Source organism: Nomascus leucogenys, unplaced genomic scaffold (assembly GCF_006542625.1).
Source record: "Nomascus leucogenys isolate Asia unplaced genomic scaffold, Asia_NLE_v1 Super-Scaffold_391, whole genome shotgun sequence".
NCBI lineage: Eukaryota > Metazoa > Chordata > Mammalia > Primates > Hylobatidae > Nomascus > Nomascus leucogenys.
The window spans coordinates 748,504-766,278 of NW_022097988.1; positions in this window are offsets into that span (position 1 = coordinate 748,504).

Consider the following 17,775-nt stretch of genomic DNA (forward strand, 5'->3'; position numbering starts at 1 on the left):
TAAAGTGTACAAAATGAGGATATCGGCCTATGTAGAATCCCTATGTAGAAATCATCACCACACTTAAGACAATGAGCCTATGGGGAGGGCTGGGTAAGGAGAGTGAGGCAGGAGAGTGAGGCACTTGCTAGTGCAAAATTGAGGAGGGCACCAAAGAAACACCACCTCTCAGTGACCAAGATAAACAATATTTTAAAATCAAAATTAATGCAAACATTTTTGATGAATAAAATATAAAAATGTTAAATGAAGAGATGATCCACCCTTGCATTTGCCGGGCCCTGTGTCACTCCTCTCACCCTAGTCACACCTGTTGGGATTACAGGCATAAGCCACCATACCCTGCCAATTCTGGGTTTTAAACTGTACTTTATTTATTACTATTCTCTTTTTTTTAAAAACTGATCAACCACAAGCATGCAAAAGTTCTCTGAATGAATGGAACTGTTTCCACGACACACTGTATAGTAATAGGCAAATTTTGAAGGTCATTCGATTTGGAATTTTCTTTTTTATAGCACTTCTAATCAGTGTGTGTGACACACACCACAGAGGTAGGAAACACTGTTTTTAGTAAATTATCTTCTTAATTGTAGAGAATTTCTGAAAATAAAACTGATGAAACTGTAAATTCTGCCTCTGATGAGTTCCAAAAGACAGATTCATGGTGTCCTATTTGAAGAATTAATCCCCTGGAATGTTCCAGCCTTTGTTGGACACTTGATAACAAGATCCACCAGGGGTCAGGACAAGTGCACTAAGAAAGCCTTCTACTACTCTCTGTCTCTGATTCTTTGGACCACCCACTCTTGCTGGCAGAGAGGTCAGTGATTGCTCTGCTGTACCCACAGGGACATGCAACAGCTGTGGAAAGAGTGATTACATTCTCCTCAGATGACAACACAGTTCTCTTGTTAGTTTTCCGCTTGACACCCAAGAAAGGCATCCATCACCTAGACCCTGCAGATGGCAGTTGTATGGCACTCCATGTCCCAGCTCTACATGCCCACGTGTTTCACACCTGGAGAGAGAACCTTTTTTTGCCCTTCCAACTTGCCGCCTGTGCTCCCAGAGTGAGAGGACAAGGCACAGGAATCCTTGCCATCTTCCATGTTAGCATTGGCAGCTGTGCAGAGCCTATAGTGGAGACTGGATTGTTGTTATTTATTCAATAGTGTTGAGACTAAATTCCAAGTAAGACACAATTATTGGACCAGATTAAAAAGAAAAACAGAACAAAACAAAAAACCCACTATAGGGATGCCCAGGTAGGAACTGTGTGGTTTTGGGGGTAGTGGGGAAGATAGACACACAAAAAAATACCCCAAAACAAAAAACCACAAACTATATTTCCCATGCTCCAAAGCAGATAGATATGGCTTGTTCCCAAGGCCTGGCCAATGGAATATTGGAAGGTAATGTGTGTAATTTTCATATTGTGCCCTTGAAAAGAGTGTGAATTCTTTTCTGCTGGCTGAAATGTGGACAAGATGCCAGAATCTGGTACAGTCATCTTGGAGCAAAAGATGGTGTGGTAAATTGAAAATAACTTAAACTGTGGCTTTGGTTCCAGGGCTGAGTGACGGGCAATGAGGAAAATATTATTGGAGGCTGGGAAGATGGCAACCCCTGCTTTGTAGCAGTGAAAGACTGGACAAAACAGTCACCTTTAATAACTTAGAATGAAGATAATGTATTAAATGAGCCTGTGGATTTGAGGGAAGAAGTAAAGAAACAGATGCTGGTAATATATTTTGATCGCTACTAGGTAGGGTAATACAAAAGGTGGGAGAACAATGTGCTTGGAAAAATACTAAACTCTTTGCAAGCAGGAAGGGAAGAAAATGGTCTACACATTTTTGGACTTTTAGAATAAGAAGTTGCAAATATTTCTTTTCTTCAACTAATAAAAAATCTGAGAATGTCTTTAGGTAACAAAGACAGAAGTTCAAACTTAGTCTTTGGCAAAGAGGCAGTTAATAAGTAGCTATTAAACCTATGGTGGAAACCTCTGAATGAACTAAGATGTCAGCCAATAAATCCTTTCAGTGGACAAAATTGCTCAGAGAAAAGAGCTTGAGTGCATTGCTTTCTGATGAAAGCCAGCTAATTCAAGGTAATATAATTAAATCTAAAGAGAGAAGCACATCTCAAAAATATTGAATTGTATTAGCACACAGAGTTAACTGGGACCATATAGATTTGGAAAAACAACAACGAGATGTTTTTGAGAAAGTTAAATTGCCAAGGAGCCATACCTAGATTTTTAAAATCCAGAAAGCAAAAACTGTGACGCTTTGAGACTTAATATAACCCTTGGACTCCAACATTCTTTGGGCCAGCAGTAGGTTGAGGAAGCTGGTCAGTTCTAAAGGAAGGTACAGTTCCCAGTTCCCACTTTAAATGTGGTTGAAGAAAATAATAGAAAAGGGAATCTTTCCACTTTAAAAGTGGAAGAAGGGTGACAGAGTGAGACTCCATATCAAAAAAAAAGTGGAAAAAGATAATGACACCCTCTTGAAGTGAAATCAGGAACCATGGGTTCTATTCAAGAGATACCGAATTCTTAGCCAGAGCAATTAGGCAAGAAAAAGAAATAAAAGGCACCCAAATTGGAAAGGACAAAATAAAATTATCTGTGTTTGCAGATGTCATGATATTATATACAGAAAATATTGCAGGATCTGGCCAGCAGCCTGCAATGCAATGGGGCTCTTTCTTTGTTCCTAGGTGGATCAGCAGGTCGAGAAATAAAAGACACACGTGAGATAGTGAAAGCTGGGTCCAGGGGGGTCACCGCCTTCTGGTCTTGCGATGCTGCAAATGCACTGGATATACCAGCATTTATTATTAAGTTTAGTGAGGGTGGGGGTAGGTTAGTGAGGGATTTAGGGTCTTTGATTATGAGGTGAGATGGTCACATGGGGATGAAGTAATTCTTTAACATAACATTGGTATGCAGAAGTGCAGAATACAGAGATAAGAATTACAATATAGTGTGTGTGTCAGTGATTTTTAACAGAGCCTTAAAACAGAAACACAGTCTATCCATAACCTATGTTTAGCAAGATATTAATCAGCAGTAACAGTTGCAGCAAAAGCTGGTTGCAATCAATAGAAACAGAATGTGAAACTAGACAACTGGTTAGACCACAAATTCTCAGAAGGGAGTATGCCTTAATCCTAAAGAGACCTAGAAGAGCCGTGGAAAGATAAGGGCATTTAAAACCCTATCTTATACATATGAACAGCCGCCCCTCATGCGTCCGTTTATAGGCTCTCCACAAGGGTCGCATTCCATTCCCAGAGCTATGAACATCTGCTTTTCTGGGATAGGAATACTGGTGATGTGAAACCTCCCTGACTGCACGTCCATTTATAGGCTCTCTGCAGGGGGAAGCACATCATGTGCTGTTGGCTCATTCAGGCAGCCCAACCTTGCATTGTCTTTACACAATCCTGCATGCAATTTTGTATTTATAATAATCAGGAGCATTTCACCTTTTATTCTGTAGCAATAGTTTCAGGGGGTCTCCCTACAAGAAAACCCTAAAAACTCCACAGGAACTATTAGAACTGATTAACACATTCAGTAAAGTTGCAAGGTACAAAACCAGTAATGCAAAAATCAGCAGTGTTTCTGTCCAGTAACAACTATGCAAAATAGAAATCAGCCAGGCGTGGTGGCTCACACCTATAATCCCAGCACTTTGGGAGGCTGTGGTGGGTGGATCACTTGAGGTCAGGAGTTTGAGACCAGCCTGGCCAAGATGGTAAAACACTGTCTCTACTAAAAATACAAAAATTTGCTGGGCATGGTGGTGGACACCTGTAATCCCACCTACTCGAGAGGTTGAGGTGGCAAAATCACTTGAACCCAAGAGGTGGAGGTTACAGTGAGTCAAGATCAAGCCACTGCACTCCATTTCGGGTGACAAAATGAGACTCTGTCTCAAAAAAAAAAAAAAAAAAAGGAAGAAAAGAAATCAAGAAAACCAACCCCATTTAAAATAGCTACAAAAAAAAAACTTAGCAATAAGTTGAACAAAGGGAGTGAAAGATCTGCACATTAAAAATTATAAAACATTGATGAAAGAAATTGAAGATGACACTAATAAATGAAATGATATCCCATGTTCATGGATTGGAAGAATTAATATTGTTGAAATGTTTATTCTACCCAAAGTGAACTACAGATTCACTACAACTTCTATCAAAATTCTAAGGACATTTTCCACAGAAATAGAAAAACAGTCTTAAAATTTCTATAGAACCACAAAAGATCCCAAATAGCCTAAGCAATCTTGAGCAAGAAGAACAAAGCAGGAGACTTTACACTACCCAATTTCAAAATGTAGCACAAAGCTATAGTAATCAAAACAGCATGGTACTGGCATAAAGAGAGTCATATAGACCAATGGAACAGAATAGAGATCCCAGAGATAAATATACACATTCATAGGCCAAGCAACCTTGAGAAAGTTACCTTGAACATACATGGTGAAAGGATACTCTTTCCAACAAATAGTGTTGGGAAACCTGGATATCCAATGCAGACGAATGAAATTGGGTCCTTATCTCATACCATATAAAAATAAACTTGAAATTGATTAAAGACTTACATGTAAAAGCTGAAACTATAAAACCACTAGCAGAAAACCCAAAGGATAATTTATTGATGTTGGTCTTGGCAATGAAAATTTGGAATATGACCCCAAAAGTACAGGCAACAAAAGCAAAAAAAGACAAATGAATGACATAAAACTAAAAAGCTTTTGCACAGCAAAGGAAATTATCAACAGAATGGAGACAACTTACAGAAGGAGAGAAAATATTTGCAAACCGTACATCTAATAAGGGGTTAGTATCTAAAATATAAAAAGAACTCAAACAATTCAATAGCAAGGAAACAAATAATTTAATTTAAAAATGAGCAAAGGATCTGAGTAGACATTTCTCAAAAGAAGACATTTCAATGGCCAATAGGTATATGAAAAAGTGTTCAATATTACTAATAATGAGGGAAATATTAATTAAAAGCACAAAGAGGTATCATCTCATACTCTTGTAGCTATTACTAAAAAGACAAAAGATAAGTGTTGGCAAGGATGTGGAGAAAAGGGAGTATCTGCACACTGTTGGTGGGAACTTAAATTAGTGCAGCCATTAGAGAAAACAATATGGCGGTTCCTCAAAAAATTAAAAATAGGCCAGGCTAAGTGATTCACACCTGTAATCTCAGCACTTTTGGAGGCTAAGGCAGGGGGATCACATGAAGCCAGGAATCTGAGACCAGCCTGGGCAACATAACAAGATCTTATCTCTATAAAACAGTTTTAAAAATTACCTGGGCATGGTGGCATGAGCCTGTGTTCCCAGCTGCTCTGTAGGCTGAGGCAGGAGGATCACTTGGGCTCAGGAGGTTGAGGCTGCAGTGATCTAGGATGCCACCACTGGACTCTAGCCTGGGCAACAGAGTGAAATCCAATTTCTAAAAAAAGTTAAAAATAAACATAACTATCATATGATGAAGCAATCCTATTTCTGGGTATATGTCTGAAAGATATGAAATCAGTAGGTCAATGAGGTATCTACAATCTCATGTTTGTTGTAGCATTATTAATAATTACCAAGATATAGAATTAACCAAAACCGCCCATTGATGCATGAGTGGTTAAAGAAAGTATGACACACACACACATACACACACACACACACACACACACACACGCACACAGGAATACTATTCAGCCTTAGAAAAGAAGAAAATTCTGTCATCTGCAACAACGTGGGTGAACCTGGAGGACATTATGCTAAGGGAAATAAGCCAGCCACAGAAGGACAACTACTACATGATTCCACTTATATGTGGAATCTAAAAAAGTCGAATTCATAGAAGCAAAGAAAGAATGCCAGGGGCTGGATGGTGGGCAGAGGTCGGAGCATGGGGAAATGTTGGTCAAATGGTAAAAAGTTTCAGTTAGACAAAATGAATAAGTTTTGGAGATCTATTGTACAGCATGGCAACTACAAGGAATAATAATGTATTGTATATTTAAAAATTCCCAAGAGAGTAGAACTTAATTGTTCTTATCAAAAAACATACCTACGTGAGGTGACAGATATGTTAATTAGCTGAGTTTAATCATTCCACAATGTATAAATGTATCAAAACATCATGTTGTACACTGTGAATATATACAATTTTATTTGTCAGTCATACCTCAGTAAGGCTGGAGTGAAATGGAGGAAAAAGCCATGGGCAACCACTGACTAGAATCAGAACCACAGGAAACAGTCCCCACCCCTGGGTAAAAGTGCCTCACAGTGTCTGCCCAACAGCATTTCAAAATTTCTATGGAACAGGGACTATTCTGCGCCTCCCATTCTTCCCCTTCCCAAATAAGAGGTGATTTTTTTTTTTTTTTTGAGACAGGGTCTCACTCTGTCGCCCAGGCTGTGTTGTCATTGTGCAATATCCATCCCACCTCAGCTTCCTGAGTAGCTGCGATCACAGGCATACACAACTATGCCTGATAATTTTTGTAATTTTTTTTTAGAGATGAGGTTTCACCATGTTGTCCAGGCTGGTCTCAACCTCCCATACTCAAGGGATCCATCTGCCTTGGCCTCCCAAAGTGCTGAGATTATAGGCATAAGCCACCACTCCTGGCCTATCAAATGAGAGGATTATTAAATGTTATTCTGTTACTATTTGCTTCACTGTTCTATAATGTGTGTGTGTACGTGTGATAACTTGTGTTTTTAATTCATACATCTCCAAAGGAGTCATACCCAGGCCTGATATAAAGACCGTCACATGATCTGGACTTTGTCTATGATGGGGCATCACATTATAATGGAATTTTTGTTATTTCTCTAAGGAAGGAAAGGTATGTAAAAGGAATAAAAGTGAATATTTGTGAGCAAATATTTTTGACAGGTTGTTTTTTTTTTTCTTAAGAGACATGTTGCCCAGGCTGGACTTAAACTCTTGGGCTCAAGCAATCCTCCTGCCTCAGTCTTCTGAGTAGCTGGGACTATAGGCATGGGCCACCATGCCTGGCTGACTGTATTCCTTTCCAAAATATTTTCTTATGCTCTTAGGATTACACTTGATACTCCATTGTAATCAAGCTGGGCCATGTGCTTTGTTTTGGCCAAATAAATGTGAGTAGAAATGATGTGTGCTACCCTGAACAAGAGCTTTCAGAGCCACCATTTAGATCCTCCATACACTTGTTTCTTTCTGCCTCAAGACTGACAATGTCTCAGACAGAGACCTTCTGTCAGCCTGGATCCCCACATGAGGAGGAATGTAGCCTTGCTCAGGGGCCAGTTGTGAACTTTCTGGGAAGCGATTGTGACCCCAGGCAAGGTGGCTCTGCAGCTGAGGCAGACTTCAAAGGAGCTGACATTTGCAGGCTGTTTGCTGAGTGCCCTCTCCACATCTGGGCAGCAAGTCCTTTAAAAGGGGATCTAGGGAGTGCATCCCCACGTCTATCACACCCCACCCTCCTACAGCCTTTTATTTTCTTTTGCATAAGGCTGTAAATACCTCATTCCCCAAAATGTACTTCTTAGCTATTTCCCTGTTCAAGGCATTGATCACATTTGCAATGTATGTGATTTGGTTCTGAACACCAGGATGAGGTTCTCCTTGTTTTTTAGGGAATCTATATGACCAACAACTCCACAGCACCTGTGTTTCCCCTTTCTCTTACTTCTAGACTTGACACAAGGGGCAATGGAGGAAGGGTCAAGGTATTTGTTTAATTTATTCTACTTTATAGCAGAAAAAATTATTTATTTGAAATTGGAATGTATCTAAATTCTCCAGATATCAGTGTCACTGAGATTTTTAGTACCCACTAATATTGTCCGAGCTCTCATTATGTGTAAATAGACAAAGGTTTTTGTTTTTTAAACCTAGCTTCTTTCTATTAAGATTTCTGAGAATTCCAGGAATGCTTCCATGTTCCACAGATCTGTCCTGGTAGTCTGAGGCCACTTCTTGCAATAAAGTGCTGTACCAAGGCCTCTGATAGTTTCTAGTTGGCTTGACATAATGGTTTTCCTAAGCTTCTGTTCCTCTATGCTCCTCTGTATCCCAAGCATGGAAAGAAGTCATATCTTTTGTTTCACAAATTAACAATCAACGCTTGGCCCTACTTTCAACAACGCTAAGTAAAACTTTGAGCATAGTGAAAGGCAAATATTTAAATTATAATATCAGCAGGAGGAGGCTGAGGTGGGAGGATCTTATGAGGCCAGCCTGGGCAACATAGATACCCCCGCTCCAGAAGACAATAACAAAAAGTTATTTGGGTGTGGTGGTGTGCTCCTGCAGTCCTAGCTACTCCAGTGGCTGAGGCAAGAGGATCGCTTGATTCCAGGAGTTCAAGGTTGTAGTGAGTGATAATCGTGTCACTTCATCCTAGCCTGGGCAATAGAGTAAGACCCCATTGCTAACAAAATAATAATAAAACAATCAAAAGTTTAAAATTAGGTATTGGATGTCAGCGTGCCCAGAGTCCTTTGACAACAGATGATCCTGATGGCCTTCTCTCTCCTTGTCCCTGTGCCTCCTTCTACCATTCTTCTTCCTGAGATATTTGAAAATAAGTAGCAGACAAAGTTCCCATCTACCTCTAAATACTTCAGTGGGTATTTCCTAAAAGGACATTTATAGTATCATCATCAAAATCATTCAAAACTGCACAACTACAAGGACAGTGAACAACTTGCTCCTGAATGACTACTGGGTAAATAACAAAATTAAGGCAGAAATCAAGAAGTCCTTTGAAACCAATGAGAACAAAGACACAATGTACCAGAATCTCTGGGACACAACTAACACAGTGTTTAGAGGGAAATTTATAGCACTAAATGCCTACAGGAGGAAGTGGGAAAGATCTGAAATAGACACCCTAACATCACAATTAAAACAACTAAGATCAGAGTAGAACTTTAGAGAAGTGAGAGCGAACGAATTCAAAAGCTAGCAGAAGACAAGAAATAACTAAGATCAGAGTAAAACTGAGGGAGATAGAGACATAAAAAAACCCTTCAAAAAATCAATTATTCCAGGCACTGGTTTTTTGAAAAAATTAACAAAATAGATAGATGGCTAGCCAGACTAATAAGAAAAGAGAGAAGAATCAAATAGACACAGTAAAAAATGATAAAGGGGATATCACCACTGATCCCACAGAAATACAAACTACCATCAGAGAATACTATAAACACCTCTATGCAAATAAACTCAAAAATCTAGAAGAAATGGATAAATTCCTGGACACATACACCCTCCCAAGACTAAACCAAGAAGAAGTCAAATCCCTGAATAGACCAATAACAAGTTCTGAAATTGAGGCAGTAATTAACAGCCTACCAATCAAAAAAAAGCCCAGGACCAGACGGATTCACAGCCAAATTCTACCAGAGGTACAAAGAGGAGCTGGTGCCATTACTTCTGAAACTATTCCAAACAAAACAGAAAGAAGGAATCCTCCTTAACTCATTTTATGAGGCCAGCATCATCCTGATACCAAAACCCGGCAGAGATACAACAATAAAAGAAAATGTCAGGCCAATATCCCTGATGAACATTGAGGCTAAAATCCTCGATAAAATACTGGCAAACCAAATCCAGCAGCACATCAAAAAGCTTATCCAAGGCTGGTTCAACATACACAAATCAATAATCGTAATCCATCACATAAACAGAATCAATAACAAAAACCACATGATTATCTCAATAGATGCAGAAAAAGCCTTTGTTAAAATCCAACACCCCTTCATGCCAAAAACTCTCAATAAACTAGGTGTTGATGGAACATATCTCAAAATAATAAGAGTTATTTATGACAAACCCACAGCCAATATCATACTGAATGGGCAAAAGCTAGAAGCATTCCCTTTGAAAACCGGCACAAGACAAGGATGCTCTCTCATCCCTATTCAACATAGTGTTGGAAGTTCTGGCCAGGGCAATCATGCAAAAGAAAGAAAGAAAGGGTATTCAGATAGGAAGAGAGGGAGTCAAATTGTTTCTGTTTGCAGATGACATAGTTGTATATTTCAAAAAACCCATCGTCTCAGCCCAAAATATCCCTAAGCTGATAAGCAACTTCAGCAAAGTCTCAGGACACACAATCAATATGCAAAAATCACAAGCATTTCTGTACACTAATAACAGACAAACAGAGAGCGAAATCATGAATGAACTCCCAATCACAATTGCTACAAAGAGAATAAAATACCTAGGAATATAACTTACAAGGGATGTGAAGGACCTCTTCAAGGAGAACTACAAACCACTGCCCAAGGAAATAAGAGAGGACACAAGCAAATGGAAAAACATTCCATGCTCATGGATAGGAAGAATCGATATCATGAAAATGGCCATACTGCCCAAAGTAATTTATAGTTTCAATGCTATCCCCATCAAGCTACCATTGACTTTCTTCACAGAATTAGAAAAAACTACTTTAAATTTCATATGGAACCAAAAAAGAGCACATATAGCCAAGACAATCCTAAGCAAAAAGAACAAAGCTGGAGGCATCAAGCTGCCTGACTTCAAACTATACTACAATTGCTACAGTAAGCAAAACAGCATGGTACTGGTACCAAAACAGATATGTAGACCAATGGAACAGAACAGAGGCCTCATAAATAATCTACAGCCATCTGATCTTTGACAAATCTGACAAAAATAAGCAATGGGGAAAGGATTCCCTATTTAATAAATGGTGTTGAGAAAACTGGCTAGCCATATGCAGAAAACTGAAATTGGACCCCTTCCTTACACCTTATACAAAAAGTAACTCAAGATGGATTAAAGACTTAAACGCAGTACCTAAAACCATAAAAACCCTAGAAGAAGACCTAGGCAATATCATTCAGGACATAGGCATGGGCAAAGACTTCATGACTTAATCACCAACAGCAATGGCAACACAAGTGAAAATTGACAAATAGGATCTAATTAAACTAAAGAGCTTCTGCATAGCAAAAGAAACTATCATCAGAGTGAACAGGCAACCTACAGAATGGGAGAAAATTTTTGCAATCTATCCATCTGACAAAGGGCTAATATCCAGGGTCTACAAAAAACTTAAACAAATTTGGAAGAAAAAAAAAACGACCACATCAAAAAGTGGTCAAAGGATATAAACAGGTACTCCTCGAAAGAAGACATTTATGCAGCTGACAAACATATGCAAAAAAGGTCATCATCACTGGGTCATTAGAGAAATGCAAATCAAAACCACAATGTGATACCACCTCATGCCAGTTAGAATGGCGATCATTAAAAAGTCAAGAAACAACAGATGCTGGAGAGGATGTGGAGAAATAGGAACGCTTTCACACCGTTGGTGGGAGCATAAATTAGTTCAACCACTGTGGAAGACAGTGTGGCGATTCCTCAGGGATCTAGAATCAGAAATACCATTTGACCCAGCAATCCCATTACTGGGTATATACCCAAAATATTATAAATTATTCTTCTATAAAGACACATGCACACGTATGTTTATTGCAGCACTATTCACAATAGCAAAGACCTAGAACCAACCCAAATGCCATCAATGATAGACTGGATAAAGAAAATGTGGCACAACTACACCATGGAATACTATGCAGCCATAAAAAGGATGAGCTCATGTCCTTTGCAGAGATATGGATGAAGCTGAAAACCATCATTCTCAGCAAACTAACAGGAACATAAAACCAAACACTACATGTTCTCACTCATAAGTGAGAGTTGAACAATGAGAGCACATGGACACAGAGAGGAGAACATCACACAATGGGGCCTGTCAGGGGGTGGGGAGCTAGGGGAGGGATGTATTAGGAGAGATACCTAGTGTAGATGATGGGTTGATGGGTGCAGCAAACCACCATGGCACGTGTATACCTATGTAACAAACCTTCACATTCTGCACATGTATCCCAGAACTTAAAGTATAATAATAAAAAAAAGCACAAAGAGGGACATTATATAATGATAAAAGGCTTTGTCCAACAGGAAACTATCACAATCCTAGACATGCATGCACCTAACACTGGAGGTCCCAAATTTATGAAACAATTACTAATAGATCTAAGAAATGAGAGAGACAGCAACAAAGTAACACTGAGGAACTTCAATACTCCACTGACAGCACTAGACAGGTCATCAAGACAGAAAGCCAACAAAGAAACAATGGATTTAAACTATACCCTGGAACAAATGGACTTAACAGATATATACAGAATGTTCCATTCAACAACCACAGAATACACATTCTATTCAACAGCACATGGAACTTTCTCCAAGATAGACCATATGATAGCCACAAAATGAGCCTCAATAAATTTAAGAAAATTGAAATTATATCAAGCACTCTCTCAGACCACAGTGGAATAAAACTGGAAATAAACTTCCAAAGGAACCTTCAAAACCATGGAAATTAAATAACCTGCTCTTGAATGAGCATTGGGCCAAAAATGAAATCAAAATGAAAATTTAAAAATTCTTCGAACTGAATGACAATAGTGACACAACCTATAAAAACTTCTGGGACACAGCAAAGGTGATGCTAAGAGGAAAGTTCATAGTCCTAAATGCCTACATCAAAAAGTCTGAAAGAGCACAGACAATCTAAGGTCACACCTCAAGGAACAAGAGAAACAAGAACAAACCAAACCCGAACCCAGAAGAAAGGAAGGAAACAACCGAGATCAGAGCAGAACTAAATGAAATTAAAACAAAAAAATACAAAAGATAAGTAAAACAAAAAGCTAGTTCTTTGAAAAGATAAATAAAATTGATATACCATTAGCAGGATTAATCAAGAAGACAGAAAATCCAAATAAGCTCAATAAGAAACAAAACGGAAGAGATTACAACTGACACCACAGAAATGTGAAATATCATTCAAGGCTACTGTGAACACCTTTACATGCATAAACTTGAAAACCTAGAAGAGATGGACAAATTCCTGGGAAGACACAACCGTCCTAGCTTAAATCAGGAAAAATTAGATGTCCTGAACAGACCAATAACAAGCAGTAAGATTGAAATGGTAATTTAAAAATTACCAACAAAAAAAAAGGTCCAGGACCAGACGGATTCACAGCAGAATTCTACCAGACATTCAAAGAAGAATTGGTAACAATCTTTTTGACAGTATTCCACAAGATAGAGAAAGAGGGAACCCTTCCTAAGTCATTCTATTAACCCAGTATCACCCTAAGACCAAAACCAGGAAAGGACATAATCAAAAAGAAAACTACAGACCAATATCCCTAATGAACATTAGATGCTAAAATCCTTGACAAAATGCTAGCTAACCAAATTCAAGAACATATCAAAAAGATAATCCACCATGACCAAGTGGGTTTCATACCAGGGATGCAGGGATGGTTTAACATACACAAGTCAATAAATGTGATACAGCTGGGTGCGGTGGCTCACTCCTGTAATCCCAGCACTTTGGGAGGCCAAGGTGGGCGGATCACCTGAGGTTGAGAGTTCGAGACCAGCCTGACCAACACGGAGAAACCTCATCTCTACTAGAAAAAAAATCACAAAATTAGCCAGGCGTGGTGGCACATGCCTGTAATCCCACCTACTTCGGAGGCTGAGGCAGGAGAATCTCTTGAACCCGGGAGGCAGAGGTTGTGGTGAGCCAAGATCATGCCATTGCACTCCAGCCTGGGCAACAAGAGAAAAACTCTATCTTAAAAAAAAAAAAGTGATACATCACATAAACAGAATTAAAAACAAAAACCAAGTGATCATCTCAATAGATGCAGCAAAAGCATTTGACAAAATCCAGCATCACTTTACTATTAAAACTCTCAGCAAAATCGGCATATAAGAGATATACCTCAATATATTAAAAGCCATCTATGACAAAGTCACAGCCAACATAAAACTGAATGGTGAAAAGTTGAAAGCATTTCCTCTGAGAACTGGAACAAGACAAAGATGCCCACTCTCACCACTCCTCAACATAGTACTGGAAGTCCTAGCCAGAGCAATCAGACAAGAGAAAGAAATAAAGCACATCCAAATCAATAAAGAGGGAGTCAAACTGTCCCTGTTTGCTGATGTTATGATCATTTACCTGGGAAACCCTAAAGACTCCTCCAGAAAGCTCCTAGGATAATTCAGCAAAGTCTTTAGATACAAAATTAATGTACACAAATTAATAGCTCTTCCACACACCAACAGCGACCAAGCAGAGAATCAAATCAAGAACTCAACCCCTTTTACAATAGCTTTTTTTTTTTTTTTTTTTTTTTTTTTTACCAAAAAAAAAAAGTGAAAGGGCATCATTGCCTTGTTCCAGTTCTCAGGAGGAATGCTTTCAGCTTTTCCCCATTCAGTATGCTGGCCATGGTATTTTATTATTCTTAATAGCTCTATTCATAATAATCAAAACCTGGAAATAACCCAGAAGTTTTTCACTTGACAAATGGAAAAGCAGTGGTATATTCATTTTTTAAAAAATTTTTGTGGGTACATAGTAGGTATATATATTTATGAGGTACATGAGGCATTTTGATACAGGCATGCAATACACAATAATCACATCGTGGAAAATGGAGTAGCAGTTCCTTCAAGCATTTATCATTTGTGTTACAAACAACCTAATTACACCTTTTAAGTTATTTTAAAATGTACAGTTAAATTATTATTGACTATAGTCACCCTGTTGTGCTATCAAATACTAGGACTTCTTCATTCTGTTCCTTTTTTTGTACCCATTAAACATCCCCACTGCCTACCAGCTCCTTTAACCACACTTCCCAGCCTCTGGTAATAATCCTTCTACTCTCTGTCTCCATGAGTTCAATTGTTTTGGTATTTAGATCCCACAAATAAGTGTGAACATGTGATGTTTTCTTTCTGTGCCTGGCTTATTTTGTTACCAAAATACCAGGGGTTTAGTCCAGGTCCTGTTGCTCCCTGCACAGAAAGCCAATGACTGAGACAATGATTATTGCCAAGGAAGAAGGCTTTAATCAGGTGGTGCAGCTGAGGGGATGGAAGATCAGTCTCAAATCCATCTCCATGACTGACTAGAACTAGGGGTTTATACAGCAGGGAAGAAATGTAACAATGTGTAAGAAAATAAGAACTAGGGAGAGGCAAGGAAGCAATCATGGTGAATGAGGGGTCCAGCATCTGGTGAGGTGACCTGGTGAGTTTCAGTTCTTTGATACTTTTTTTTAGAGGCCTGAAGGTCCTGTCCTGAGGAAGGAATGCAGGTAAAACAAATATAAGTTTCAAGCTTTAAGACCAGAAGGGTCAATTTCTGTGTTTATCAAAAAGATCAGTCTATGAGACTATTGGGTCAGTTTCAGTCCCCACTTTCTATTTATCAATTCCTCAGACATGAGGAATCTGGTCATCAATCTTTCTGACTGCTTCATGCTGAGGAGGGGTGTCATAGGCAGCTCCATACCATGGGTGACACCGTGGCTGCCCAGGAATCAGACGTTAATCTAATACAGACTTTTCTTCTGAAACACAATCTTTGGAAGCAGAGAAACTCTAAGCAGACAGGGGCGGGTCCCCAGTGGAAATCCCACCTTCAAGCCAAAAATATCCTTAAACCCACTGCCCAAAGTGAGAACTTCTATTCCTGTTTGCCTGCTCTCTCCTGATTGGTTCTTTCTGAATAATATCTTTTTACCAATGGAATGTCGCCTTTTCCAAAACTACCTATGGCCTGCCCACACCCATCCTGTGCCTATAAGGACCTCAACATCCCTCCCTCAACCAGGAGGGAGAAGAAGTGGCTGGACATTGGGGAAAGATGAATTGACTTCATAGATGATGGCTGGACGTCAGAGAGAAGCAACTTGACTTCGGAGGAGAGAGGCAGAGAGGTGACTTGACTTCAGGAGAGAGAAACCTGCCCTTCCCATCCCTTTGCCCCCTTGCCAGCTCACCTCTCTACTGAGAGCCACTTTCATCACTCAGTAAACTCCACCTTCACCATCTTTCATCTGTGTGAACTGACCTCATTCTTGCTTTTTTTTTTTTTTTTTTTCAAATGGAGTCTTGCTTTGTCACCAGGCTGGAGTACAGTGGTGTGATCTCGGCTTACTTCAACCTCTACCTTCTGGGTTCAAGCAACTCTCCTGCCTCAGCCTCCTGAGTAGCTGGGATTACAGGTGCATGCCACCATGCCTGGCTAATTTTTGTATTTTTTTTAGTAGAGACGGGGTTTCACCATGTTGGCCAGGCTGCTCTTGAACTCCTTACCTTGTGATCCACCCACCTTGGCTTCCCAAAGTTCTGGGATTACAGGCATGAGCCACCACGCCTGGCCAACCTCTTTCTTCTTTGGCACTGGACAAAAATTGGGGACCCACCAAGTGCAGGTACCCAAAAGGGCTGTCACACTGGCCGTTTGCTCTCATTGGCAGAGGGCAGCAACCCCACGTGATGAGTCAAAGGGCCCACTGAGCTGATAACACAGTGCTGTCTGTGAATGGTGGAGCTAAGAGAGCACTGTAACATTCTCTCTGGGGCCTTGGGGTTGCAGGCACCCCTACCTGGACTCTGCCATGGGGCCTGCATGGTGTTTGCTCCTGCCAGCACCAAAGCAGCCAGCCAGTTCCTGCACTCACTTGCTTACATGCTCCCTTCCACAAGGGATGGAATGCAGTGGGTCCAAGCAAATGGAATTTGCTTCTGTTGGTGCCAAAGGAGCCAGCTGGTTCCTGCACTTGTTCAGTTGAGTGCTCCCTCCTGCAAGGGGTTGAGCACAGTGGACTGAGTATACAAGGCACTCCAGTCACAAGTCCAACAAAGGCATCAAGAAAATATCCTGCATCAAAAACATGGTGTTATGAACCATATGCAATCAAACACATTGCCATGAATTAAGAATATTTACAAATAGGTTACAAATTCTGGAGAAATTAGGCAGAGAGAGAAATACGACTCAAATTCTGTTTACAAATGTATATTTACTTAATACACTTAAAGTATGTTTCGAGGCTATAAATAGCTCAAAAGAAAACAATTCTTCAGACTGCAAAAAACAAAACAAAAAGAATCAGCAATATTTCAAACAAAAAAAGCCTTAAAAATTATTTCAGTCCTCCATTAGTTCAGTCCATGCAATCACCTCTGTCTCTGCTTCATATTGGATTAGCAATCTTTATGAACATATCAGCCTTTCAATTAGTGTAGTGGAAGTTTTCTCTCTGATCTAATGGTACAATATGCAAAGTTATCAGAAACCTGCATTCAAGAGTCCTTTTCATGAACTCCTCCAAAGAAACAAGCCTTGGACTGTAGCTGATTATTAGTAACTTTATTTTTTTGGAAGGATCACAGCAAAACATTTGTGGATGAAAAAAGTCTTAGGATAGCCATAGTCAAAGACACAGTTGACAAGGAAATTTGGTTATTTCTGTGGCATGCAATTTAAAATAATAATCATAATTATTATTGATGATGTTACCAGTGGAAGGTGTCCAGGTTCTTGGTGTTTTGAACAAAGAATTGGACAAAATGCACAAACAAAGCAATGAAAGAAAAGCACAGATTTATTTAAATGAAACTACACTCCACAGAATGGAAGTGGGCTCAAGCAAGTGGCTCAAGAACAGGGGTTACAGAATTTTCTGGAGTTTAAATACCCTCAAGAGGTTTCCCATTGGTTACTTGATTTACAGCCTATGTAAATGAAAAAGTGGCCCGTAACCAGTCTGATTGGTTGTGGAAGGTGACCAATCAGAGGCTGAAGTAAAGTT